The sequence below is a fragment of the Macaca nemestrina genome, chromosome 8 (assembly GCF_043159975.1).
Source record: "Macaca nemestrina isolate mMacNem1 chromosome 8, mMacNem.hap1, whole genome shotgun sequence".
NCBI lineage: Eukaryota > Metazoa > Chordata > Mammalia > Primates > Cercopithecidae > Macaca > Macaca nemestrina.
Genome location: NC_092132.1, coordinates 151565741 through 151592217, shown reverse-complemented (window position 1 = coordinate 151592217; position 26477 = coordinate 151565741). Strand labels below are relative to the sequence as shown.

The 26477-nt window shown below is 41.0% G+C and overlaps 1 long non-coding RNA gene across 2 annotated transcripts; it reads right to left on the bottom strand.

Annotated features, from left to right (window-relative positions):
• LOC112428484 (uncharacterized) lies at positions 1-26183 on the bottom strand. Of its 2 annotated transcripts, XR_011607306.1 has the most exons (5): positions 25370-26183; positions 20648-20872; positions 8953-9159; positions 8365-8430; positions 1-1740 (listed from the first exon to the last, which is right to left on the bottom strand). It is a non-coding gene; the product is annotated as an uncharacterized lncRNA (long non-coding RNA). The 2 variants fall into 2 exon arrangements; XR_011607305.1 differs by lacking the exon at positions 1-1740 and having other exon boundaries at positions 8220-8430.
• Between the last annotated feature and the right edge of the window lie 294 nt (positions 26184-26477).

Sequence of the window (26477 nt, the reverse complement as noted above, 5' to 3'; positions counted from 1 at the left end):
CTTTTTTGTCCTGAGTTTTCTGATGGTTAAAAAAAAAAAACTGCGGTTTTTGTAGTTTTTCTGACTCATTTTATTTTATGGTGAGAGTGATGGTCTCTAACTTCGACATCTGAATCAGAAGCAGAATTCCCCCAACTTCCTTATTACACAGTTGAGAAAATTGGCGGTTACAGAGTTAAGCAACCATGCAGCGAAATTACATAGAGACCAATAAAAATCCAGCCAAAAGTAGTGTATTTGTGTCTCCAAAGTTGTATTTAACTGAATTGATTGAAGTCATAAAATAGACAGTAAACTAAAGACATGTAGAAAATATTACCTTTAGGATAATTGGTAGAATATGTCATAATGAAATTTAGCATTGTGAACTAGTGAAATTCGACGTTGTTCTTCATGATTAGGTTGCTTTCGTAGGTGGTTACTAATAGCTGAGAATTGCAGGAGGAAAGTGACAGCTATAGGTATTTTCTCCCACGCATCTCTTGAGTAGATGGTATGCTACTGTGAAAACAAGCGTCAGATGACACATAGGAATTTGTGTTAGAAGGCAAGCAACCAGAAGGATCCCAAAGAACCTGCTCTGTGAGTTCAGTGAAGTTCTATGCCATCTTCCTTCCTGGTGTTCCATTCCACAGTGACTGAAATCTCATCGGAATCAGCTGTGACAATGCTCCAACAGTAACATTAGGCGACTGAATCGCTCAACACACATCTAAACACAGGGAAGTTAAGAATTCTAAATCCAGAGGCTGACTCTAAAACAGCATTCAGCCACTTGTGGCTGCCGAGCACTTAAATGTTCCTGGTGCACAGTGAGATGGACGCTAAGTGAAAACTACAAAATCCAAAGTTTTCAAAGGCAGCATGAAAAAGTGAAATATTGTATTAATAATGTTTATATTGATTACATGTGGAAAGGATATTTTGAATGCATCAAATTAAATAAAATATATTATTAAATTTAATTTCACCTGCATCTTTTTTGCTTTTACTATCACTACTAGAAAAAGTAAAATTACATAAGTGCCTCACATAGTATTTTCATCATAAAGCATTTGTCTAAACTAATTCACATCTGTTTCGCTAGAAATTATTATATGCAGGCCGGATGTGGTGGCTCACGCCTGTAATCCCTGCACTTTGGGAGGCCGAGGTAGGCAGATCACCTGAGGTCAGGAGTTCGACCCTAGTCTGGCCAACATGGTGAAACCCCATCTGTACTAAAAATACAAAAATTAGCAGGGCGTGGTGGTAGGCGCCTGTAATCCCAGCTGCTTGGGAGGCTGAGGCAGGACAATCGCTTGAACCTGTGAGGTGGAGGTTGCAGTGAGCCAAGTTCACGCCACTGTACTCCAGCCTGGGCAACAACAGCAAGACTCCGTCTCAAAAAAAAAAAAAAAAAAAAAAATTATATGCAAATTAATCTTAGATTGGAAAGAGACATGGTGGGTGTTCTGTTCCCGACAATTCGGCTGTATTGTTAGAGAAGATGCACACTGACCCTGCAGAGTTGGCTTTACCATCACGCAAGTTGAATATTTTTTTCAATCTCCTTCTGAAAAATGTTGTTATGCACTCCAAGAAGTGATTCTTTTCTATGCTGATGAAGTCGGGGCCTCTCTGATAGGACAGTTATTGACTGTAGCTCTGTAAGCTCCAAACCGCCTCTGAGATGAGTCCAGGACCTTTCAGTCCCCAAGATGCACATCCTTCTGCCTCGCTGAAGCTCAGGTCCTGAAACTAGACAATGGAGGGATTCTTAACTACACAACCAGTTTCCTCTCTCCAGAGCCCTTCTCTCAGGGTGACCACTCAATGCAATTCATTTAATATTACAGATTGTTGTTATTTTCATTCCCATTTCCAATGTTTTAAATTGACCCATCTAATTCATGGACCACATCACAGCTGACAACAAGAAACAGAGCTGCCCAGCACCCCCAGAGCGATTCCTTGGAGGCTTGGCTCGCAAGGCTCAAGCCTGGGGTCCACCCCATGGCTTTTCAAATGTCTGCCCTGGCTCACCCACCGCAGCACTCACTTCTCTTTGGTGTGTTCACCTGTCAGACTGCCTTTTAATATTTTTAATTTTAATTTTTTGGGGGAATGGAACCTTGCTTTGCTGCCCAGGCTGGAATGCAGTGGCATGATCTCAGCTCACTGTGACCTCTGCCTCTGGGGTTTAAGTGATTCTCCTGTCTCAGCTTCCTGAGTAGCTGGGATTAAGGTGCCTGCCACCACATCCAGCTAATTTTTGTATTTTTAGTAGACATGGGGTTTCACCATGTTGGCAAGGCTGGTCTCGAACTCCTGACCTCAAGTGATTCACCTGCCTCTGCCTCCCAAAGTGCTGGGATTACAGGCATGAGCCACCAAGCCCAGCCAAGACTGCCTTTTAGATTTAATCTGCGTATGCTCTGACTTTAATCATGTTATAGCCAAGATTTTTAAATTGATACGTAATATTTGCACATATTTATGGGTACATGTGATATTTTGATGGGTGCACAGGACGTGTAATGATCAAATTAGGGCAGTTAGCATATCCATCATCTCAAACATTTATCATTTATTTGTGTTGGGAACATTTTGAATCATATAGCTGTTTTGAAATACACAATAGAGTCACCCTACTGGGCTATGGAGCGTTAAAATGTATCCCTTCTATCAAGTTTATGTTTGTATCCATTAACCGACCTCCTCATCCCTCCTCCTGCATCTACGCATCTTTTCTAGCCTCAGGTCTCTATCATTCTACTCTCTAGCTCCCTGAGATCAACGTTTTTAGCTCCCACTTATGAGTGAGAACATGTGATATTTGTCTTTCTGTGCCTGGTTTATTTCACTTAACCTAATGACCTCCAGTTCCATATATATTGCTGCAAAAGACATTACTTCATTGTTTGCTATGGCTGAATAGTATTTAATTGGTGTATGTACCACATTTTCTTTATCCATCCATCCATCCATCCATCCAATCAGCTTAGGCTGATTTCATATCTTAGCTATTGTGAATAGTGCTGCAATTAACAAGGAAGTGCAGATATCCCTTAGATATCATGATTTCTTTTCCTTTGGGTAAATACCCAGTAGTGGGATTGGTGGACCATACTGTAGTTCTATGTTTAGTTTTTCAGAAACCTCCATCCTATTTTCCACAGTAGCTCTACTAACTTACATTTCCATCCCCAGAGGACAGTAAGGATTAGTGAATCGTGCAATGACTTTCCTGTGAGATCCCTTCTCCTCCAGCCACAGGCATTAAACAAAACAGAATAAATAATAGCATATGCATGGAAGTGGCATATCCAAATATTCCAAGTTGCAATAGAAAACACATTAGTTTTAGAAGCTTTGCCTGCACCATTGCTTAGTCTTAGTGATTGCCCATGGCTGAGAGCAATGTTTTGCCCAGAGTTTCCATCATCAGCATGCTCTGGCTAGACTTGCAGCCTGCACACTTCATATGTGATTCCGCTGTGGGAAAGCCTAATCCGTTTCAGTCATGGATGGGCTGTAAACCGATTTAGTGGCCAGATACAGAAGGTTTGATGCAGAACCTCAGAGCCAACCAGTTTTCTGGAAAGATGTCTCTGCTAGACCCCTACGGGTTTGTGTTGCTGGTTGACCTTTTGCAATCCATTCCCTCTGGAGTCAATTAAGTTATTTTACCCTGAAAGTTTTTCTTCTTTCTAGGAGAGTTCAGTAGGTTACTGACACACTTTGTACTTCTAAGTAGCAGTTTGACAACCCGCTTCTGCACTCCGTGTCTCTGCAGAACAGCTGTGTTCAGTATGCAACAGGAGGCACAGCTTTGATTCCTTTTTTCCCTTAAATGTGCAATATTCCTCATAACTATTAATAGGGGATAGAAGATTAAATATTAATCATTGGTAGTCCTGATAGATTAAATATCAGAGAGATGCATAGTTCATTTTCAGCACCTTGGAGTGACACATCATTTTTCCTGACCACAGAATTTAAAGCAAGTGACTAATTTCGAGTTGCATATGTTTAAGGATTAAACAAGTGATGAGAATAGATTATGACTTTCGCCAAGTCTAAGCTTATGTAATTTCTTCTTTTAGTAATTTCTCTTTATTACCTGTCTTATGTTCATACCACAACTACAAAACTACTCAGCCGAAGAGATACTTCAGTGAAGAGAGTTAAAAAATTATTTTAACTTCTAAAGTAACTTTCAAATATGTTTAGATCAGTGATGTTTTGTTTTGCTTTGTTTTTGGGGGGGTCAGATTTTTATATTCTATGAATTTTTTCTCTTTTTTTTGCATAATCTATGATCCTGTTTTTCTTTTTCTTTATTATTATTATTATTATACTTTAAGTTCTAGGGTACATGTGCACAACGTGCAGGTTTGTTACATATGTATACATGTGGCATGTTGGTGTGTGTGTGTGCTGCATCCATTAACTCGTCATTTACATTAGGTATATCTCCTAATGCTATCCCTCCCCCCACCCCTCCCCACAACAGGCCCCAGTGTGTGATGTTCCCCTTCCTGTGTCCAAGTGATCTCATTGTTCAATTCCCATCTATGAGTGAGAACATGTGGTGTTTGGTTTTCTGTTCCTGTGATAGTTTGCTGAGAATGATGGTTTCCAGCTGTGTCCATGTCCCTACAAAGGACACGAACTCATCCTTTTTTATGGCTGCATAGTATTCCATGGTGTATATGTGCCACATTTTCTTAATCCAGTCTGTCACTGATGGACATTTGGGTTGATTCCAAATCTTTGCTATTGTGAATAGTGCTGCAATAAACATACATGTGCATGTGTCTTCATAGCAGCATGATTTATAATCCTTTGGGTATATACCCAGTAATGGGATGGCTGTGACCTTGTTTTTCTTTTCTTTAATTAAAAAGATCATAGTAGTTAGCCTAGCTATTCAGCTTAGTAAAAATTGCGTGGTGCTCATATTTAAGTAAATAAAAAGCAAATGAGCATTTTTTCTGAAAAATATTAAAGAATGTGAGAAACAACACCCTGAAATAATTTTCTCAAAAACATAAAAAACCTTGCATCAGCCTGGCGTGATGGCTCACACCTGTAACTCAGCACTTTGGGAGGCTGAGGCAGGCATATCACAAGGTCAGGAGTTCAAGACCAGCCTGACTAATGTGGCAAAACCCCGTCTATATTAAAAATACAAAAATTTGCCGGGCATGGTGGTGGGCGCCTGTAGTCCCAGCTACTTGGGAGGCTGAGGCAGGAGAATGGCTTGAACCCAGGAGGCAGAGATTGCAGTGAGCCAAGATGGCACCACTGCACTGCAGCTTGGGCAACAGAGTGAGACTCCGCCTCAAATAAATAAATAAATAAATAAATAAAACTTGCATCATAGAATAATGAAAAAACGAAAAGATGACCATTAGAATCTTCTAATGTAATTATCTATGGGGAAAGAAGCAGAGAAGGAGAATGAAAAATCCGTTCATTCAACAACAACAAAAAATACGATCTGGACTTTGCTCTCGGTCCTGGCAATGTAGCTACTGAAAAACATTTTCCTTCATTGAAATTACATTCGAGTGACTCACAATGCATGAAGGTTCCTGCCTGTTTTCCGCAGCGGGCACAGGGATCTTTAGGGGTCTTCCTGTCCATCCATCCTTGCAGCTCTTTGTGGGTAGGTGGGTCCATTGGTTTCAATGGAGAAGAAACTGTCTAAGGTGATGTGCCTTGTCCAGCATCACACTCAGGCTCTACACCTTAGACAGTGCCGCACACTGGGCTATGCTATGGGCCTTCCTCTGACACCTGGGTCCCCTTTCCCCGAGGTCAGCCCCATCCACAATGGCTGCAGCCCCCAGCATCCACCTGCAGAGCGGTGTCTTCTGTGTGACACTCAGGGATGGAGCAGGGGGAGGGTTTGCAGGGAGAGGACCTCTGGAACCGGGCCGATGACCTTCATTGGTGTTAGCAGTTGTGCTGTCTGGTAAGCTCTGCATTCACTTTCCCAAGGATGGCTCTTCACTGTCCCGGAGCTATAGAACTTGATCTGTTCACTGTTCACACCCTTGAATACAGAAATGAATAGGGTTTTCCAGGAAAACTTCCGGACAGTGTAGAGGTCCTTACAGGATTCTGGAAGATGTGCTCTTTCCAAACAAAAATATCACCCAACAAAGAGAGAGACATTGTTTCCAGGAATATTGGGTTGGACCTCATGGTGCTGTCTGGGCCACAGGCCTGAAAGGAACCATTCGCCGTCAGACAGGAAGCGGGGAACCCGGGAGGAAGGCTGCCTCTCAGAAGACAATTTGGAAGAATGGAAATATGATGGTTAAAATCGTGGAATACCCAGAATACAATGTAGACACATATAGAAAAATATATGTGTCTAGTTAATGCAAAAAAACAGCATAGTTAATGCAAAAAAACCACAACTCTGCAGAAAAGAAAATGCAATTTTAACATACTAGACCCCACACAAAGTTTGTAATTTGACTAAGAGGGTGATATAATTGTAGTAGGGGGATGAGGAAGGAAACAGGCCCAAGGAAGAGCTGATCTGCCACTGTCATTAAAAAGCGGTTCATATGCCCCAAATGGATACATCTCTAAAGGACAGTGTGAGAGTTTGTTTAATAAATCTGAAGGTTACCACGGGAAGATTCTGGTGACGGAGTTCACAGCCATTGTGTCTAGTGTCTAGTGAGCTAGAGTGTGAGAAGTAACAGAAAAACAACTGTTTTATTTCTCAAAATGATAAATAAATTTCACCACTAGTTAAGTTCTTAATATTGGATATGTACTAGTCTGATAAAAATTAAAATACAAGGTGGGTGTGGTAACTCACACGTGTAATCCCAGCACTTTGGGAGGCCCAGGTGGGCAGATCACCTGAGGTCAGGAGTTCGAGACCAGCCTGGCCAACATGGTGAAACCCCATCTCTACGAAAAATACAAAAATTAGCTGGATGTAGTGACAGGCTCCTGTAGTCCCAGCTACTTGGGAGGCTGAGGCAGGAGAATTGCTTGAACCTAGGAGGTGGAGGTGGCAGCAAGTTAAGATCGTGCCACTGCACTCCAGCCTGGGTGACAGAGTGAGACTCTGTCTCAAAAAAAAATAAATAAATAAAACACAAAGAATTCATTTTATTTAAATGAACTTGCTCTTTTAAATGCATATAAAAATTGTGAAAAATTCAGAAACAGAACGTGTTTCTCCAGATTCCCAAAAATCTCAGGATGATATATATATATGTTTTTTTTTTTTTTTTTTTTTTGCCCTGTTAAATACATATTTTAATGAGAGCTTGTGATCCAGCCACTGCACTGGGCACCAAGGACTCCAAGTGGAAGATGATGTCATCCATAATGGCCTCTCCAGGGGAATCGATTTTGATGACTCCAATCAAGGACGGTGAGTCAATGGCAGTGAGCACTGAAGATGCTATGGCTTGAGAGGGAAGGAGAGAGGTAGCCGCTGCCTGAGGCGAGCTGGGGTGATTCTGGATTAGGAGGAGGGCTAAGGCAACTTGCGGGGACACTGGGTCAGGGCAGAGAGTCAGATCCACATTTTTTTTTTTTTTTTTTGAGACGGAGTTTTCCTCTTGCTGCTGCCCAGGCTGGAGTGCAGTGGCACTATCTCGGCTCACTGCAACCTCTGCCTCCTGGTTTCAAGTTATTCTCCTGCCTCAGCCTCCTGAGGGACTTCAGCTGGGACCACAGGCTCCTGCCACCATACCTGACTAATTTTTGTATTTTTAGTAGAGACAGGGTTTCACCATGTAGGCCAGGCTGGTCTCCAACTCCTGACCTCATGCTCCTCCCACCCCAGCCTCCCACAGTGCTGTGATTACAGGTGTGAACCACCGCGCCCAGCCCAGACCCACATCATACAAGGCTTTCTGCCTGTGGGAACTGCAAACGCATTAGGACCAGTGGCAGCTGAGCTCAAAAGCAATGGAGAAAAGGGAACAGGTTAGAAAGGCACCATGCCTTTTCCTACCATTCCCACGTAAATCAACTGTAGAGGAAACAGATGTCTATACTGGAACCAATATATATTATAAATGCTGTTACTGGTCATTTATTTTAATATTTCCATCTGGATTTTTCAGTTAAAGATGCACCTGGTATGTTTCATTTCTTGAGATAAAATTCATAGGGCAAACCTGGTTTTTAATATAAAGTAGTGGTTAAGACTATGAGCTTCAGACTCCAGGCTAATATAGTATTTGAGTAAGGTTTATAACCATTCTTGAATCTGATGGTTTTCACCATCAGAAGAACTATCAATTGTATTTACTTAATGGTGTTGCAATGTGGTTTAATTGAGATAACATATTAGAGTAATCCAAAGGAGCCTAGCAAATAAGAAATTCTCACAGAATTCATCTCGGTCCTTCTCAGATTCTGGGTTTATTGAATCCTTCCCTCTTCCTCTGTCTCCCACTGGTTAAAAGGAATAGAAAAATGGATTAGCTCACTTTTAACAGACAGATCCAGGATTTAAGATAAACATTTTAATATAAAATATATCCTTCTTTATACTCTTTTGCAATGAGTAATCCTGTAAGATTGAACATAACATGGAAACGTAAGCCAGAATATGTTAAATTATTCTTGGCTTTATATAATGTTCAAAAACACTTAGCATCCAAATGTGCAAAGTATGCTTTAAAATTCATGTTAAGAAATTACTTTTGCTAGACATTTCTTTCTATCAGACATTATTTCAGAAGTATTAGTATAAGTAGGGTAGAAATAGTCTGACAAAAATCTTTCATGACATTTAGTCATAAATATCCTTGCTTAGAAATGCAGGAATACATTGCATTCTATGCTTCTTTTATACTTTGTCATTTCATCCTTTTAAAACACATATTTTTTCTTTTATATCATATTTGTAATAACTAAAATTTATCTTTTTCATTGGATGAGGAATCAATATATAAATGAAATGCATTCAACTACCTTAGTCACTTTAGCAAGACTCCGCCTTTAGAAGCCTTGCACACCTCGATGGATGTCACGGCAAAATCAAGAGAGGATGCAGATGCTGGGAGCTCCCGGTGGGACAGCCCTTCCTGGGTCCTCACCAGCCCACTGAGCACGTCTTTGGACTCATCTTTTGCCACAGCTCACAGCTGTGAGATATTTTGCAGGTGTAGCAAAAACAATCTGTGAGCAAGGGAGAAATTCAGGACAGCGATTTTCACATTTTCTTGGTATTCCTAATTTTTGTACTTATTTATGTATCTTTTATTTTACTTTAAGTTCCGAGATACATGTGCAGAATGTGCAGCTTTGTTACATAGGCGTACATGAGCCATGGTGGTTTGCTGCACCTACCAACCCATCATCTAGGTTTTAAGCCCCATGTGCATTAGGTATTTGTCCTAATGCCCTCCCTCCCCTTGCCCCCCACCCCCAACAGGGCCTAATGTGTGTTGTTCCCCTCCCTGTGTTCGTGTGTTCTCACTGTTCAACTCCCACTTATGAGTGAGAACAATCGGTGTTTGGTTTTCTGTTCTTGTGTTAGTTTGCTAAGAATGATGGCTTCCAGCTTCATTCATGTCTCTGCAAAGGACATAATCTCATTCTTTTTTATGGCTGCGTAGTATTCCATGGTGTATATGTGCCACAATTTATTTATCCAGTCTATTATTGATGGGCATTTGGGTTGGTTCCAAGTCTTTGCTATTGCAGATAATGCTGCAATAAACATATATGTGCATGTGTCTTTATAGTAGAATGATTTATAATCCTTTGGGTGTATATCCAGTAATGGGATTGCTGGGTCAAATGGTATTTCTGGTTCTAGATCCTTGAGGAATCACCACACTGTCTTCCACAATGGTTGAACTAATTTACACACCCACCAGCAGCTTAAAAGCATTCCTATTTCTCCACAGCCTCGCCAGCATCTATTGTTTCCTGACTTTCTAATCATAGCCATTCTGACTGGAGTGAGATGGTGTCTCCATGTGGTTTTGATGTGCATTTCTCTAATGATCGGTGATGATGAGCTTTTTTTCATGTGTTTGTTTTCCACATAAATATATACAAAAATTACCTCAAGTTGGATTAAAAACTTAAATGTAAAACCAAAAACCATAAAAACCCTAGAAGAAAACCTAGGCAATACCATTCAGGACACAGGCATGGGCAAAGACTTTAAGACTAAAATACCAAAAGCAATTGTGACAAAAGCCACAATTGACAAGTGGGATCTAATTAAACTAAAGAGCTTCTACACAGCACAAGAAACTAGCATCAGAGTGAACAGGCAACCTACAGAATGGGAGAAAATTTTCACAATCTACCCATCTACAGGAACTTAAGCAAATTTACAAGAAAAAAACAACCCCATCAAAAAGTGGGCAAAAGATATGAATGGATACTTCTCCAAAGTCTTCTTAATGTTTTTTCTTTTTTAAATGGAGTCTTACCTCCCTCTGTTGCCCAGGCTGGAGCTCACTGAAACCTCCGCCTCCTGGGTTCAAGCAATTTTCCTGGCTCAGCCCCCCGAGTAGCTGGGATTACAGGTACCCATCACCATGCCCAGCTAATTTTTATATTTTTAGTAGAGATGGGGTTTTACCATGGTGAACAGACTGGTCTTGAACTCCTGACCTCAGGTGATCAGTTGGTCTTGGTCTCCCAAAGTACTGGGATTACAGGCATGAGCCATCTCGCCCAGTCTCTTCCTAATTTCTAATACTAAATATCTCATGGGGATTGAGAATAAAGCAAGTATTTCTAAAGTGGCAATGCCCCTGTTGTAGAGCATAAAGGTCTTGGTGGAAATTTGGAGTCACATAGACCTGGGTTTTCGTGGAGTTTTACTCACTTTACAGATTACAGACCCTTTGACACGGTATTCTCTCCCTGCCTCTAGTACTGCCTCATCATATTGTTTCTTGGATATTTTTAATAGAACACAGCCAGTGACAGGCGCTCCACGTAATGACGTTGTGTGCGTGGCCTGTGAGCCCGGAGCTCAATGTGTGTCACCCTTGGGTGCTTCACACCCCTCCCCAAGCCCACGTAAATTCAATGTACTCAACCAGAAGGACATAATCAGAGAGAATAGCCTGGCGTTTCTTTGATTTGGTACCTATCTTTTCAGTTCAATAGAATGGAAAAAAAAAAAAAAAAAAACCTTTCTGAGTTCCTACTATGTGACTGAATATACAGAAATGAAGAAAGAAATAGACTCAGTTTTTCAATAACTTGAAGACTAAAGAGAAAAGAGAAGCACCGGCCACCTGGGGAGCCCTGACGTTGGAAAACACTAGACCAGGTCTGCACAACGTGGCAGAAGAGTCAGATCTCGGGGCGGAGCAGTTTCTTGACCTGAGATGAGACTAAGGCGAGAACATTCGGAGATGGAACATCCTGAGCAAAGTGAACCATGTGAACGGTTCCGTGATCCTGAAGAACGAAGTGGGTGCAGCAGGACAGGAGGCTGACCAGGCAGAGGCCGTGAGGAGGAATCTCGTCTGTTGCCCTGAGACCTGGTAGACGAGGTGGAACCACTGAAAGGCACCTCCCTTCAGGCACACACATTAAAGACTCTGACTGAAGGATGTTGGTTGGCATAAAGCTAAAAAAGCCCTTATCACAAAATGTGTATATGCAATGCCTGGTACCCATAATTAGTGTTGTGGAAACAGTTCTCAGTCAGTATCTCTAAGTCAGAAATAGCAATGGATTATTCCTGTCTGTATTTTACATTATCACAATTTTTGTATAGACAAAGCCAGTATCTTTAGCTTGTCTCCCTCATCTGCGCATATGTACAGAGCATCATCATCACCTGTTGGAATGACCTGAAGTGTAACAAAACTCCACGCAGAAAAACCAGATCTCTAACAGTGAGGCCAACAAGTACCATTCTTATTGGAGGCAAGCACCCAATTCAATTAGCATCCAAATGTACAAAAATGCATAATGTCCATGTCATCCAAGTAATGTGTGTGTTCTGAGTCCACATTCCCTTTAGTCACAAACAATGTCAACACATGTGAATCTCTGTCTTGTGTTTACAGATTCACAGTGTGTAACTTACAACAAGAAAATCATATCAGAACATTTTATGGATATTGTTCTCAAGTATTTTAGTGTGACTTGGCATAAGGGAAATGAGAAGGCACCACAGAGGGAACTCGAGTTGATTGCATCTGGTGAGATAAACCCCAAGAAATCCTGGCTTGAAGACATCAGGCTGATGGGAGCAGAGAGAATGTGAGCCTGGAAATCAATCAGTGGGAGAATTTAATGAGATAAAATGCTTTGAAGTGGTTTAAAGTAATTCTTAAAGTGATTTTTAAATTGCACAGCTAAAACTTGCAGAAAAGTACAGCTGTTTTGTAATAAGTTGAACTCAGGAACAATATTTATCACTTTTGTTTTTCTTCTATGCCATGGAATCTGTCTTTGCATATTTCAGAGTCCTCAAATAAAAGAAAGAGCCATTGTTATTATTCAGGCAGATAAAACTCAATGATAAGCATAGCTTATTTAAGCTAGAAATCTGGGAAAAATAAAAAATGGAAATACCACTCACACCTTCAGGGACAAATCAACTTGAAGAATGAAACTCTTCATGGAATCCCTACTAGGGCCATCCAACCATTTCCCAGTGAGAGCATATTTCGTTCAACACAGGCTGATGTGCAAAGTATAAAAGATGTTGCTATTCCCATCTTCACTGTAAACATACAGTCAAATATCACAGCAAATTAATTAAATCGATTAATTAACTAAACCTGCGCTACTTCTGATTTGGATTTTGTCTTTCCATTGCTCCTACCATCCCAAGATCAAATCCTGCCAAACAAGCTCTATCTAAGCTGTTTTAGGTGGTTTTTACTCTTCATTTTTTCTTTCATACTCTTACCTTTCTGTATGAAATATTTTGTGGTGAACACAGCTATGTTTAGTTTTGCCTGGCCTCAGTTTTTTTTTTTTTTTTGTGCTGTTGTTTTTAAACACAGGAATAGGAAATTACATTTATAGGGAAAGAAAATTATTCCAAGTCTCATAATTGTTTAACTTGGGAACAGAAAATTATGTTGTTTTCAGGCTTCATGCCCTAAACATTTCAAATTGGTCTTACCTTTTCTAATCTAAATTATGAGCCCTGCGTCCTTCTCAATCATGTGCTGTATTCCATACACAATAATACAAACCACAGTCATCCGTTGGTACGTGTATTTGCTTATCAGACTTCTCTAGAATAGAATCCCAATAAGGGTGGTGCTCAAACACCTCTTGTAAACACTGACTCTCAAATACCTAACTCAGAGCCTGAGACATGTCTTGTGCTAATAAATATGTGACTAATTAGATAAATTTACTTTAAGGCATAAGAAGGGCACATGCAGACAGTGGCATGTGATTTATAAGATATGTAGGAAATTATCTTTGCTTGCTATTTATAAGATAGCGTGCAAAACTCCTGCTCGTTGAACAGGTATTTATGCAACACCCACTCACTGAACTGTGAGATTTCTCCCAGTGGCAGAATGTCCATTTCCGGAGAGGGTGTCCTGTCTGAAGGGCTGAGCTCTGGAAGCCTAGGCTGTGCTCAATATTTCTGCTCACTCTCTGTCCCTCCTCTTCTTTCCATGTGCTGTCTCTGTCAGAGGATTTTGATGTATGTAAAAAAATCACATTTCGCCAAATTCCTGGTTGGCTGGATTATGGATGCAGCTTAATTTTTCATATGAGACATTATTCTGAGGGATTAGGAAGTCAAAACAGAAGTGGAGACATAGAGATATGTGTGGATTCTCCGGTTGCAAGAGAAGACATACAGGAATGGAATATTTAACTGATCTTGTCAGATTTTCTGAAATAAATACATTAGCTTCCTTAGCTGAAAGGCGATCCAATTTAGTGTCTAGTAGTCGGATAAATTTAGGTCTAACTGGCGACCTGTATCAAATATGTGTGCAGTACTCGAGCATCCCTGGTATAAGGCAGAGAAAAGTATTTAAAGGCTTGGATGGAAATCCTGGGATAAGTGACCATGAACGGCTCCCACCTGCCTCCTCTGCTTACATCTCCAGGAAAGTCCAGGAGTCACTCAGGTAATTAAGGTGCATGAGTGACGGGAATTCCAACATCCTTAAAGAGCTCAGTAGTAACTGATTTTGAAGGCCAGTGATAATAGAAGGGAAATGACACCACCAAAATGAGGTCCTGGATGTCAATAAGCATGATGGTGCACCACAGGACGAGGTGGGTGTGATGGTCCCAGAGGGCGGCGGGGGTGGTGGGAGGCCTGATGGCACCAGAAGGTGGGGGGCACTAATGGCACCAGAGGACAGGGCAGGAGCTGGCATGATGGCACCAGAGGACGGTGGTGGGGGGAGACATGATGGTCCCAGAGGACCAGGAGCAGGGCGTGATGGTACCAGAAGGTGGGGGCGGCTGTGATGGCTTCCCAGAGGGCTGACACACAGAGCTGGAGCTCATCAACCAGAGAGAAGGTAGACCTGGTTACTGTAGTGAATAGTAAGGTTGGGATAACAATTGGGATGGTTTGACCTGCAGGGAGCTGCAGCTAATTGATTATGGTATCTATATGAGTGTAAAAGAGCGGCTGAAAATTAAACTTCGCTTGATTTGTTTTTAACTTGGCCTCTTATGTTCTATTTACCCCGTTAGATATAGGTTTTATTCTTTTCTAAAGTGATCTAGGTCAAAATTAAAACAACAAAAAGAACAAACCTCCTTGCCATTGGCTTCAGTTGGGTTTGTTCAATGAGGAGACCTGGTTTGGTGGAAGAAACTAAAGGGAAGCAACAATAAAGGCCAGGGTATTTATTTCCATAACACCCAGCCAGGCCCTCTCAGGACAGCCACATCCCTGGATTAAAGGTAACTGTCCTCCTCATTGCAGCCAGACAATAGGAACATCTACTTGCATTTTCTTCAACCCAAACTCTCCCCCTTATCAGGTCTGGAGTAAGTGAGATTTGGGAGAAAGGCTCTCCTGCTGCTAGTCTCAGAATTATTTCTTGAACATCTCCCACACCCTAACCTACACCTTTATAAACAGTCCCTCTCCTTGCCAAGGTTCTGGAGAAGGCACAGCCCAAGGCTATGATGTCAAGGTATCAGCTTAACTGGGAGGGAGAAGCGCCCAGCAATGAATGCGAGGGGTTGGGGAGAGAGAGCTGCACAGAGGCGGCAGGTCCATCTTCCAGCTCTGCTGTCTCGGTGCTCAGGAATTATCCTGAAGGGATGCAAGTAGAACCACACCTCAGTCTCCAAGAGAGGAAAGGATGGGAAATTTATCTGACTAAATCTCACTAGTATCCCATTCTCCCAGTTTGCACCATGGGTCCGCGGCTAATTCCACACACCTGCTCTCTGGCCCGGCATTCGCACCGAAAGCAGTTATCCTGTGTGGTATTGTATACACGTGTGGAGTCCGAGGGGCCACCTCATTTAGGTGTCATCCCAACTGAAGTAGGGAGATGATCAGAAGAGTATGAGAAAAAACACAAGATTGGTGTACAAGCCGTTTTGAAAATTAACTCTTCTTGAGTAATCTCATTTCAAATGAATCCTTCATTTCCTGACGCTACTCTAAGTGATACGGTAAGGAAAAAAAACAATACGCAGGTTGATGATCATGAGTGACTTGACATGGGTCCACAAGGAGAGTCTAGTCCCTCCATACTGACAAAGCTAAAGCTGAAAGGTTGTCACACCTTCGGTCTCCCGCAGGTAAGCACAAGTGATGGAGGAGCTTTGGAATGATGGAAGTCTCCCAGGTCACCCCGGAATCTGCTGCCATTCCTTTTACCATCAGACTCACTAGGCTTCCAGCTCTAAGTAGAGACCACCGCAGAGAGGGTCCTGCTGCCACTCAAGGCACGGGGCAGCTGCTGTTTCTGCGGAAGACTTAGGACTCAGGAGGTCACATGTTTCTGAAGGGGCTATGGGAGCACAGAGGGCTTCCTGGTCAGCGGCAGAGACGGCAACGCTGCAGATCTGGGGAGCATCTGGGGAAATCGTTAGTTGCAGAGACTCATGGGCTGGGAGGGAGAGGGTGCATCCACCTGAATGGGTGTTTCCACAAGGCTTGTTCTCCGGATCCCTGGGTGTGGCACACTTGAGTTCTGGAGCAAGAAAACAATGGCTAGCCCTCGTATTGACAGATTTCTTCAGTAATTCTCAGGATCAATGATTAAAAACAAGACAACAGCAACCACAAAACAAAAAGAAAAATAAACAAAACAAACTGCACACAAACAGGGACATAATAAAAGTTAATGCCTCTAAAGCTAAACAATAACTGGTAAGATCTCAATGAGTAAAAAAAGTTACACAAAAGAGAAAAACTGAATCAGACTAGCAGTAGTCAGGGGTGCCAGATAAAATACAGAACACAAGTTATTTTTAAATTTCCAAAGAATAATATATATTATATATTTTTATTAGGTTGGTGCAAAATAATTGCAGTTTTTGTCATTAAAAGGAATGGCAAAAACCGCACTCACTTTTGCACCAACCAATATATAAAAATATGTATTATGTATCTATAATGGGCATGCATTATATATCTCAGATACTGAGATATATATTATATAAGTATATGTATCTCAGATATTGTACAGGATATACTTAAAGGATATTACTTGTTTGTTTGTTCCATAAAAATAACTTTGAAAGTTGAATGATAGAACTTGAACAAATCCGATATCCATCAAAGTGAAATTTAAAATTAAAACATGATTTCGTGAAATAAGTTGAAGACAAACATTAAATAAAATTTCATATGGTATGAAATGGCACAATGAAGGGGGCATACCAAACACTAACCATTGTAGTCCAAAGAAAATAGCAGTTCAATTTTCAAAGCAAAGATGGTTCTAAATTTGGGAGAACTTTATAATTTATAATCTTGGTAGATGATAATCATACATCTCTTCTAGAATATAGCTGATATGATAAAGCAAACATTAGTAAGAATATAGAGAAACAAAAACATATAATAAACACATTTGGTTTAACAAATGTCTGTGAAATGATATAGCCTATACGTAACTAAAATCAATATTTATGTCCATGGAGAAGTTCCAACATTTTTTCAAGGACTGACAAAGTAATTTTGAAATGCTGGAGATTACCTTTTTTAAAAATCTAATAAAAATACCAATTAATAATAATAACTATAAACCTTTAGCGTCTGTGAAGTTACTCAAGTCTCTCTAAGATATCCTTACATCAAAAGACGCAATTGTAAATTGCATAGAATTCAATGAAAACCAGAGTACCACTTACTAAAATGATGCTTAGTTATCAATGGTTGTGCAGTTTAATAAAAAGGAAAATTTTCCTACCATTGTATCATATTTGAACAACATCACCAGAATAAACCAAATGGCACACAAACTATAAAATAATAAGAAAAAAGTTTAAATTAATAAAGTAAGAAACGAAAAGTAGAAATAATAAGTAAGTATAAACCCTGGTTCTTTGTAAAAATGAAACAAAAAAGGTATTGAGCACAGTAATGCAAAAACAGAAAATATAATTAGAAATGAGGAAAACATAAACATAATATAACCATAGATATGGAAGAGATGAAGTATTATAGGCTAGTAACACGTGCAACTGTAGCATTATACCATCTAATTCAGAAGCCTGGACAAATAGCTTGATTTTCTACACAGAATATGTATTATCAATGTTGATTCAAAATTTAATAGAACATTTGAATTAATCACTGAAAGTACCACTGAAATTTTTGGAAAGGTGATTAAGGAGATATCATTAAAGAGAGATTCATTTTGTTACTGACGTACAACTTAGGAGTGGATTGTTTTATATGCTGGGATGTTGGACAGCTCCCTGGTTCATTTTATGGTGGCAAAACCTAACTATGGGAACAAGATAAAGTCAAAAACAAGTCAAACCAAACTAAACCCAAACAGACAAAGAAGTACCCAGAGATGATTTCCCTTGTCCACTGGATTCGAGAGCTCCTCCACCACTGATGTCCTCGGACGAATATTCAACGTGAGCCACATCACCCACCCCAAGGCATCTGTTCATGTTTCTCTTTGGGGTGAGCTCTATCCTTTTTTTTTCCTTCAATTCCCTAACCATTCACCCAAACAACTGCAGTCTTCCAGCAAAGGGGGCTTGTCTCCCTCGGGAGAAACTGGAGAACAGCTTCACTGGCAAGGGAGACATGGGAGGGAATTCGGAACACACGTGTCTAAAAATCATCTGAATTTTCCCAACAGCTCCACTCTGAAGCTCGGCAGCCCACTACCTCTCAAACAGCGTCGTCACGTGTACATGACATCCTCGAGACCCTGGGGGTTCAATTTACATCGCAATTTTGTGAAAACACAATTAGATTTAGAGTCTTGTTTATATCCATATAAAAACTCTATAGTTAAAGAAGTAAGAAATCCCTTTGGCTCCTCTGTAGAGACTCCGGTCTGACTGTACTTTGGGCTGAGAGTTCAAGTTTCTCATTTTCCATGTCTATTTGTCCAGTGCAGTTGGACGCAAGCGTTCCCTCCACAGACCTGAGTTAGAAACACTCAGCACCCCTAGGGTCCCTTCATGGGCCACTCTGACGGAGCAACCGCAAGGAAAGCTACGTGGTCATGAGGCCACTGAGCCAGGCATTACGCACTACCATGGAGTGGCAAACAAGGGCCCCAGGCACAGTCCTGAGACCATTACTGCCACAAATCACTGCACCTGAAAGCATCCCATCAGGAGAAGCGAGCCACTCTCGGTTCCACACAGAGGACGTGTAACGTAGGGCCCGGGTGATACGCTGGGGGAACTAGGAAAGTGGAAAGGGAAAAGGGAGAGGTTGAGGAGCAAAAGGGAGACATGGAAAGATAAGAGATTGTGTATTCATGGAGATACAGGGAAGAGGACAAGATATTTCAAAGCCTAAAGCAGCAGACCTGGAAATAAACAAGACTGGGATTCAGGCACAGCTACACACCTGCTTTGACAGAGGTCTTGCTCCAGCAAAGGCTGAGACCAGCGTTCAACCTGACTCCACTTACCATGAGCAACAGAAACACTGAGCTACACAGAGCCAGAGCACGGAGGCATCAGGAGTCTGTGTGTACAATGAGGAGGGAGAAGGCCCCTGGGCTGCTCAGGGAGTCCTAGTTTCTGAATGAAAATGAAGCCACTTTGTGTCTCTCCCACCCTCTCTCCCTTTCTCTGCCTCTGTGTCTCTGTTTCTCTCCTTCTCTAACTCCCCACCTTCCCTGTTTCTCTTGCTTTCTGTTCTCTCTCTTCCCCCCACTGTCTATCTCTGCCGCCGTCTCCTCTCCTGCCTTTCTCCCTTTCTCTATTTCTGTTTTGTCTCTCGTCTCTCTCTCTATCTTTTCTGTCTTTCTCGTGGTTTCTCTCTATACATTCCTATCTCTCTAGATGTAGCTCTGGCTCTACACCTCTCTGTGAACTAGTAACAAGTTGCAGCAGCTAAAGTTATTTTCTCAAGTATATATTAGTCTCTGTAAAAAACATTATTTTTTCTCTCACAGTATTGTACATGTCAATGTGATTTTATTAAAACTTATTCCACCCTTTGATTTATAAAGCCTTTTCCCCCAAACTCTATTATTTATAATTCACATGATGGTATAAATCATTTTGTAGGTCATTGGGACCTGACTTCATAATCTTTACTGCCCTGATAATATATAATAAACTCAGTGGGAACTATTTTAAACTCAAATGGAATTTCTGTCAGCTAATTCCTGAGATTTTTAATCTGACTTATAAATTGTCAAGTCTCAACAAGTATCAGTCACAAAAATATGTATAAAGGACATGAAAATTATTTCAGTGGTAATACCAGTTAATTTGTCAATTATCACATCATGATAGAAAATAATGTATTTCATTAAATTTTCTTAGGTGTTGATTATTTCTTGTGGATCAGAAATGATATTTTGCTTGAAAATAAATCACACTGCATTGTATAAAATTGGCAGAAAGTTAACCATTTTTGCTGTTCTGTACATATTTTAAACAAGACATTTTCTTTCTACAAAATCAAAAGATGGACTTTTTGGGCTAGAACTTTCAAGTATGATGTCTTGTGTTGACATAGAGAAATCTTATTTTAAGAACTGATTATATGAGGCAGCACCAACACATGCTAATTATTTATCAGCCTGACTAACGGTTATGCTTTTAAGCTACTGAGACTGTGTCATTGTGCTTGCAAATACTATTTTAGCTGCAGCAGTTGGTTTCTGGTGGAATTGTATCAGCGATTTACTCCAAATAAATTGAAATGCATCAATTTCAAATGCAAACAGGACAATGTTACATCAGATGACCTAAATGGAAAGGACTAAAATGATGACACAGAGGGATAGTCCAAGGTGGACCAGACACCAAAGACCCTGAGACGGACAGCAGGACAGAGGGGAGTCCTCTTGGGCACAGGCTACCTAGTAACAGAGACCTACCCCCAGGTTCACGACATATGCGGGGCAATCCCTGGACAAGACATGGGCATCGATGTAGAATCAGAATCAGAATAAATGATTACAGCTTCAGACTAAGAGGGAGTAGCCCTTTTAAATAGCAGATGAAGACGATGAGAAGCCATTTGTTCACCTGTCTGTCACACACATTGAAAACTTACCCGGACTTCATAACACAGAATGGAAATCTGGGGGTGTCTGTGCCACGCCCTTGACACTCCGAGGTGAACAAGCCCACGGCTATGAACACAACAAGAATTGTAATATCACCACAGGGTGGAGAGCTGAGTCCACCGTGGCCCTGGCTGTGGGCTGCAGCTCTGAAATTCTCAAGGAAGGTGGTCTGGGTCACTCTGCTGTCGTTGAAGGGGTTGGAACTGCATTACCTGCAAGAAAACAAGAATTACAACGTTCTCCTCATTGTCTGTGAAGTGAGTAGGAAATACAGAGGAGAAAAGCAAGAATAATCTCTCCTATTAAGTCTTAAAAAAATAGGACAGGCCGGGCGCGGTGGCTCAAGCCTGTAATCCCAGCACTTTGGGAGGCCGAGGTGGGCAGATCACGAGGTCAGGAGTTCGAGACCATCCTGGCTAACACAGTGAAACCCCGTCTCTACTAAAAACACAAAAAAAACTAGCCGGGCAAGGTGGCGGCGCCTGTAGTCCCAGCTACTCCGGAGGCTGAGGCAGGAGAATGGCGGGAACCCAGGGGGCGGAGCTTGCAGTGAGCCAAGATGGCGCCGCTCACTCCAGCCTGGGTGACAGAGCGAGACTCCGTCTCAAAAAAAAAAGGACAGCCTGTCAAATGGGCAGGGCCATGACTGGAGAAAGAAGGAACTATTGGCACGGGGGGCCCTGATGTCTCCCACGCACCTGCTGAACTGGTGGTGCCTCCCCCGGAGCCATCCCTCACAGCTTCCCGAGGTGGGGCCATAGCGGGTGAGCCTGACACAGGTTCCCAATGACACAAGACACAAACAGCGTGAGGAACACCAGGAAATAATTATCCTCCCAAATAAAGTAATCATGAGTGAGAAACCAAAATAAGCATCTTCATATGTTCAAAAAGATTAAAAAAAACAGTAAAGCAAAATCAAAAGTGTTTAAAATTATTAGAGAAATGACTTTTGAAATGAGAAATAAAATCATTGAAGTTAATAGCTCAATGGATGATTTGAAGTAGGAACCAAAAAAGCCAAATAAAGCACTGGTGATTCATTAAATAGAGCAGAAAAAAATACAGACGAGAAAAAATATGGAAAATATTGAAATGATCTTAAGGCATAGAAATAATAGAACAAGAAAATCCAATATATGTCATAAAAATTAATGGAAGATTTCGGGAAAATGTAATATTCCAAGGTACACTTCATGGCAGTTATTCAGATATGAAGAAAGGAAATACGCCCTCATATTAAAATTTTACAAAGTGTTTTTAAAAGGTGTTTTACAAAAACATCTACTCCTGAAGATATTGCAGTAACATTACTGAGTATTAAAAAAAAAAAAAAATCTTCATAGCCACAGAAAAATCAACCAGCCAACCAAACACAATCTAAAACAGAAGAAAAGTTGGAGGACAGCAGATTTCTCATCAGAGCATGATCTAACAGTCCTCCTTTCCCCCGTGGTTTTTTTTTTTTTTTTTTTTTTTTGAGACGGAGTCTCGCTCTGTCGCCCAGGCTGGAGTGAGTGGCCTGATCGCGACTCACTGCAAGCTCCGCCCCCCGGGTTCCCGCCATTCTCCTGCCTCAGCCTCCCGAGTAGCTGGGACCACAGGCGCCGCCCCCTCGCCCGGCTAGTTTTTGTATTTTTAGTAGAGACGAGGTTTCACCATGTTAGCCAGGATGGTCTCGATCTCCTGAGCTCGTGATCCGCCCGCCTCGGCCTCCCAAAGTGCTGGGATTACAGGCTTGAGCCACCGCGCCCGGCCCCTCCATGGAGATTAGTGATGATGGTTGGAGACTGCATTACCTTTTGAACTGTGACTTTCCACTAAAATCACAAAGGAAAATGTAGAAAGGAAAACTTGTGACTGAGGAAACCAACCACAAAGATGATTTACATGCAGTAGGCTTTTAGAAAATATAGCACGAGTTCATGATGTCTAAACTCTCCGCTAGCCTTACAGTGTAACTCCCTCTCCACCTTCGGCCCAGCATTCGGGGTCCTTCCCAGGGGTTTCATAGCTCCGCCCTCTCCTCCATCACCAGGAGGTGCCCTGCTCGTGCATCCTGACCTCAGCAGACAGAAAATCTCTCTCGACTTCCCCAACTCTTCCTGTGCCATCCACACAATCTTGCCTTCAATTTTTATTTTTTTTTATTTTTTTTTTAGGAGGTAGGGTCTTGCTCTGTTGCCCAGGCCAGAGTGCAGTGGTGTGAACAGGGCTCACTGCAGCCTTGATCTCCTGCAGTTCAAGCCATACTCCCACCTCAGCCTCCATAGTAGCTGGGACTACAGGTACGTGCCACCACACCCAGCTAATTTTTATATTTTTTGTAGACACGGGTTTTTGTCGTGTTGCCCAGGCTGGTCTTGAACTCCTGGGCTCAAGCAATCTGCCCACCTCAGCCTCCCAAATTGCTGGGATGACAGGCGTGAGCCACCATGCCCGGCCTCTCCTGGATTTAAATCAAATGATGCACAGAAACCTTTGTATAGTCCACAGCAGGCCACAGGTGTTTGCTATCACTGACATTGTGCCTTAGGTCACAAGATTTTGCTAGATAATCGTATGTTTTCTTTAAACTTTATTCTGCTGATGAATACTAGTAGTCATCTTTCTACTCCCCCCAAAATTAAGTTTTTTGAGTTAAAAAAACTAAAAGAAACAAAGAAACATTTTTTACTCTCATCCATTTTCAAGAACTCATTCTACATTTTCCAGACACACCAAGAAAGCACTTGAAAATGTAATGCACTTAATTTTCAAACTCATGTATTTGATGTATGAAGCTTTACTGTAACAATGGAATTTTCATTTTTCTAATCCTCTTTATTTTAATCCAGACATGAAGATTTTAGAAGACGTTCTGCCTGTGTTGAGGCTTACGCAGAAACCACCCAGCAAGCAGGACCCTGGCCAGATGTTCTTGTTTGACTGGTTTCTGACTAAACACTGATTTGCTTCTTCAGTATCTTCTGTCTGAATAAAGGAACATTTAGAGTCTGACTCAATGTGTTACTCATAAATCCTAAAATCTCTAACTTAAAAAAATATATTTAGGATGAATCTTCATTTAGCCCACTTTTTAAAACCTCATAAACCTCATTTATTTTTCTTATTTTGCATTTTAAATAGGCAATAAGAGTATGATTCTAATTAAAAAGGTAAATTCTGCCATATACAAATAATTCTTAGAAGCTGAAATTCTCCAAATGCACTTTTCTTCTTGTAAGAAAAATATAACGAATACTGAATTCCTCAAGATGACTTTGCCACGTACAACAGTCTTTGAATGTGAGAAAGCAGAATATGTGTGAGATGATGGGTGTGTAATTTGGGTTCAAATGTGGCGTTTATCAATCTGTTTTATGTTGATTTGTCTCGTGTCAATTCTGGACTTTTCTCATTTCAATTCTGGCTATTCTGATGTCTTTTCTGACCACTCTGTATTCAAAATGCTTATGCACAGCTACTGTGGACATCTAAAGCTTTGGGCACTTTAGACAAGAAAGTATCATATAGGCTTTGGTGAAGAAAGAACAAAGATTATATTAAATTATTTCTCTGGAATAGGTTGTTTTAAACTATGAACTTTGCAATTGGCTCATGTATTTTAGAAGCACAGATACATATACACAAGGCCCCTTCATATATATATACACACACACATATATGTGTGCATATACATATATACACATATACACACACATATATATAATACATATATAACTATTTTATCATTTTTGTTTATATAATTAAAAGCTATAAAGTAATGGTTACAGCTGTTTGTATCTGTTGCATATTCATCATAATGGGCCAATAAATAATAATGTTAATTCAACATTTTGGACTTACACTGTAATGAGAAATAACATTTAGTTCATATGAAAATCAAAGTGACATTTTCAAAGAGAAAGTCATTTGAGGTTTTTATAATTTGGAATCATCAAATTAAATAATGTAAATATTTTTGATCCTGAGTGAAAAATACCTATTTTTACATATTTTTATTTATTAAAATATCTTATGATTTTTTGTTTATTACATAAAATAGTTGATGTTTCCTTTATGACATGACATAGTGAACATTACTAAAGAATAAGGATGCTTCGATTAGAAGCTGTCAATGGAACAGCATTTCCAGCTTTACATTTTTAACTGAGTATCTTAATCTGAGAGGTTTTTCATTGTTGCTATTTTTGGTCTGGTAAAAAGAGATATGCCTATTTGCCTATGATTTATAAGATTCCTGATATCTAAGGATCCAGTTAAAATCCATATGGCTAGCAATTTTGAGTTCTGCGAGGCGATGGTTTTCTTAGCCTATTTCAGACAGATTTTTCCAGTTGGGGATGCACTCCCAGGTCCCAGGAAGACACCGACGAGAAGCCAATCGTTGTGGCTTGTTGCTGACCGGCTCAGATAAGGTCCTTCACGGAGCCATGATCCCAGTTCATCCGCAGAGAAGAAAATGGGGGAGCGTTGAATCACAAAGACACAAGGATTGTGTCATTGGAAAACGTACACTCAAGGCAGTTAAGGAAATGATTGTATTTGCTGATTTTTCAAAGAATGCTAATGTATATATATATATATATATATATGCACATGTACACATACACATACACATACACACACCACAACAGAGAGAAATGTGTTTGATCCCCCTCAGAACCGGTGCACTAGCTAGAGAGGAAACCAGCAGCTGGACTCACCGTTAGTGGAAGTAGCTTTGAGCAGAACCTGTGAAGAGTGGTAAGAAGCAGGGAAAACAGCACACCCAAATCAGCTCTCATATGCTGTTTTCCTTGCAAACTAAATGTGGCATTTGCACAAAACATTGTAATCCTTGTCATCAGTTGGGTACTAACAAAATGTAAAAATTTTGTTTATACTTCATTCCATCTATTCATCCATCTGTCTATCATCCACCCTTTTTTTTTTCTTTTTTTTTTTTTTTTTTTTTTTTTTTGAGATGGAGTCTTGCTCTGTCACACAGGCTGGAGTGCAGGGGTGTGATCTCAGCTCACTGCAACCTCCACCTCCCAGGTTCAAGGGATTCCCCTACCTCAGCCTCCCAAGTAGCTGGGATTACAGGCACCCACCACCATGCCCGGCTATTTTTTGTATTTTTAGTAGAGATGGGGTTTCACCATGTTGGCCAGGCTGGTCTCGAACTCCTGACCTCAGGTGATCTGCCCGCCTCGGCCTTTCAACGTGCTAGGATCACAGGTGTGAGCCACCGTGCCCGGCTAATCCACTCATTTTCTGTAAGAATATTGTAGAGATTTTGCCCCTCGTTGTCCAGGGACCTGGACTGCCCGTCTTGTCTCCTTAGTACAGAAATAGTGTCATCTAGCGGCCTTTAACTGCAGCCCAGCTCCCCCACCTGCTTCCTGGAGCCATGGCTGGTCAACTGTTCTATTGGGATGCAGTGGCTCGGGTACCCATCACTCCATCATGTGGCAGCTGCTGTTCACAGAAAATACACTTAAAAAATGAGTGACCACCTTCCCTATGTAGAGTGGTTCTCTGCCAGGACAGCAGTTTGAAATTGGCAGTTACACACATGGGTCCATTTTATACAATACTTGAGTAGCTGGAATTGAAAATAGTTGTAGGAAGATTATATTTTAGACCATTTCATCATAATTCCATTTTTCTTTTCTGGGGCCTGAAAACATGTCATAGCTGGCTTCGCCAATCTGCTTCGTGGTCACCGCTTTTGCCACTGAGAGGATATCGGGTACCAAACACTGTGGTGTGCACGCCCCTTGTGTGCAGATGTCATTTTTGAAAACAATTTGAGCACTTCTAAATTGT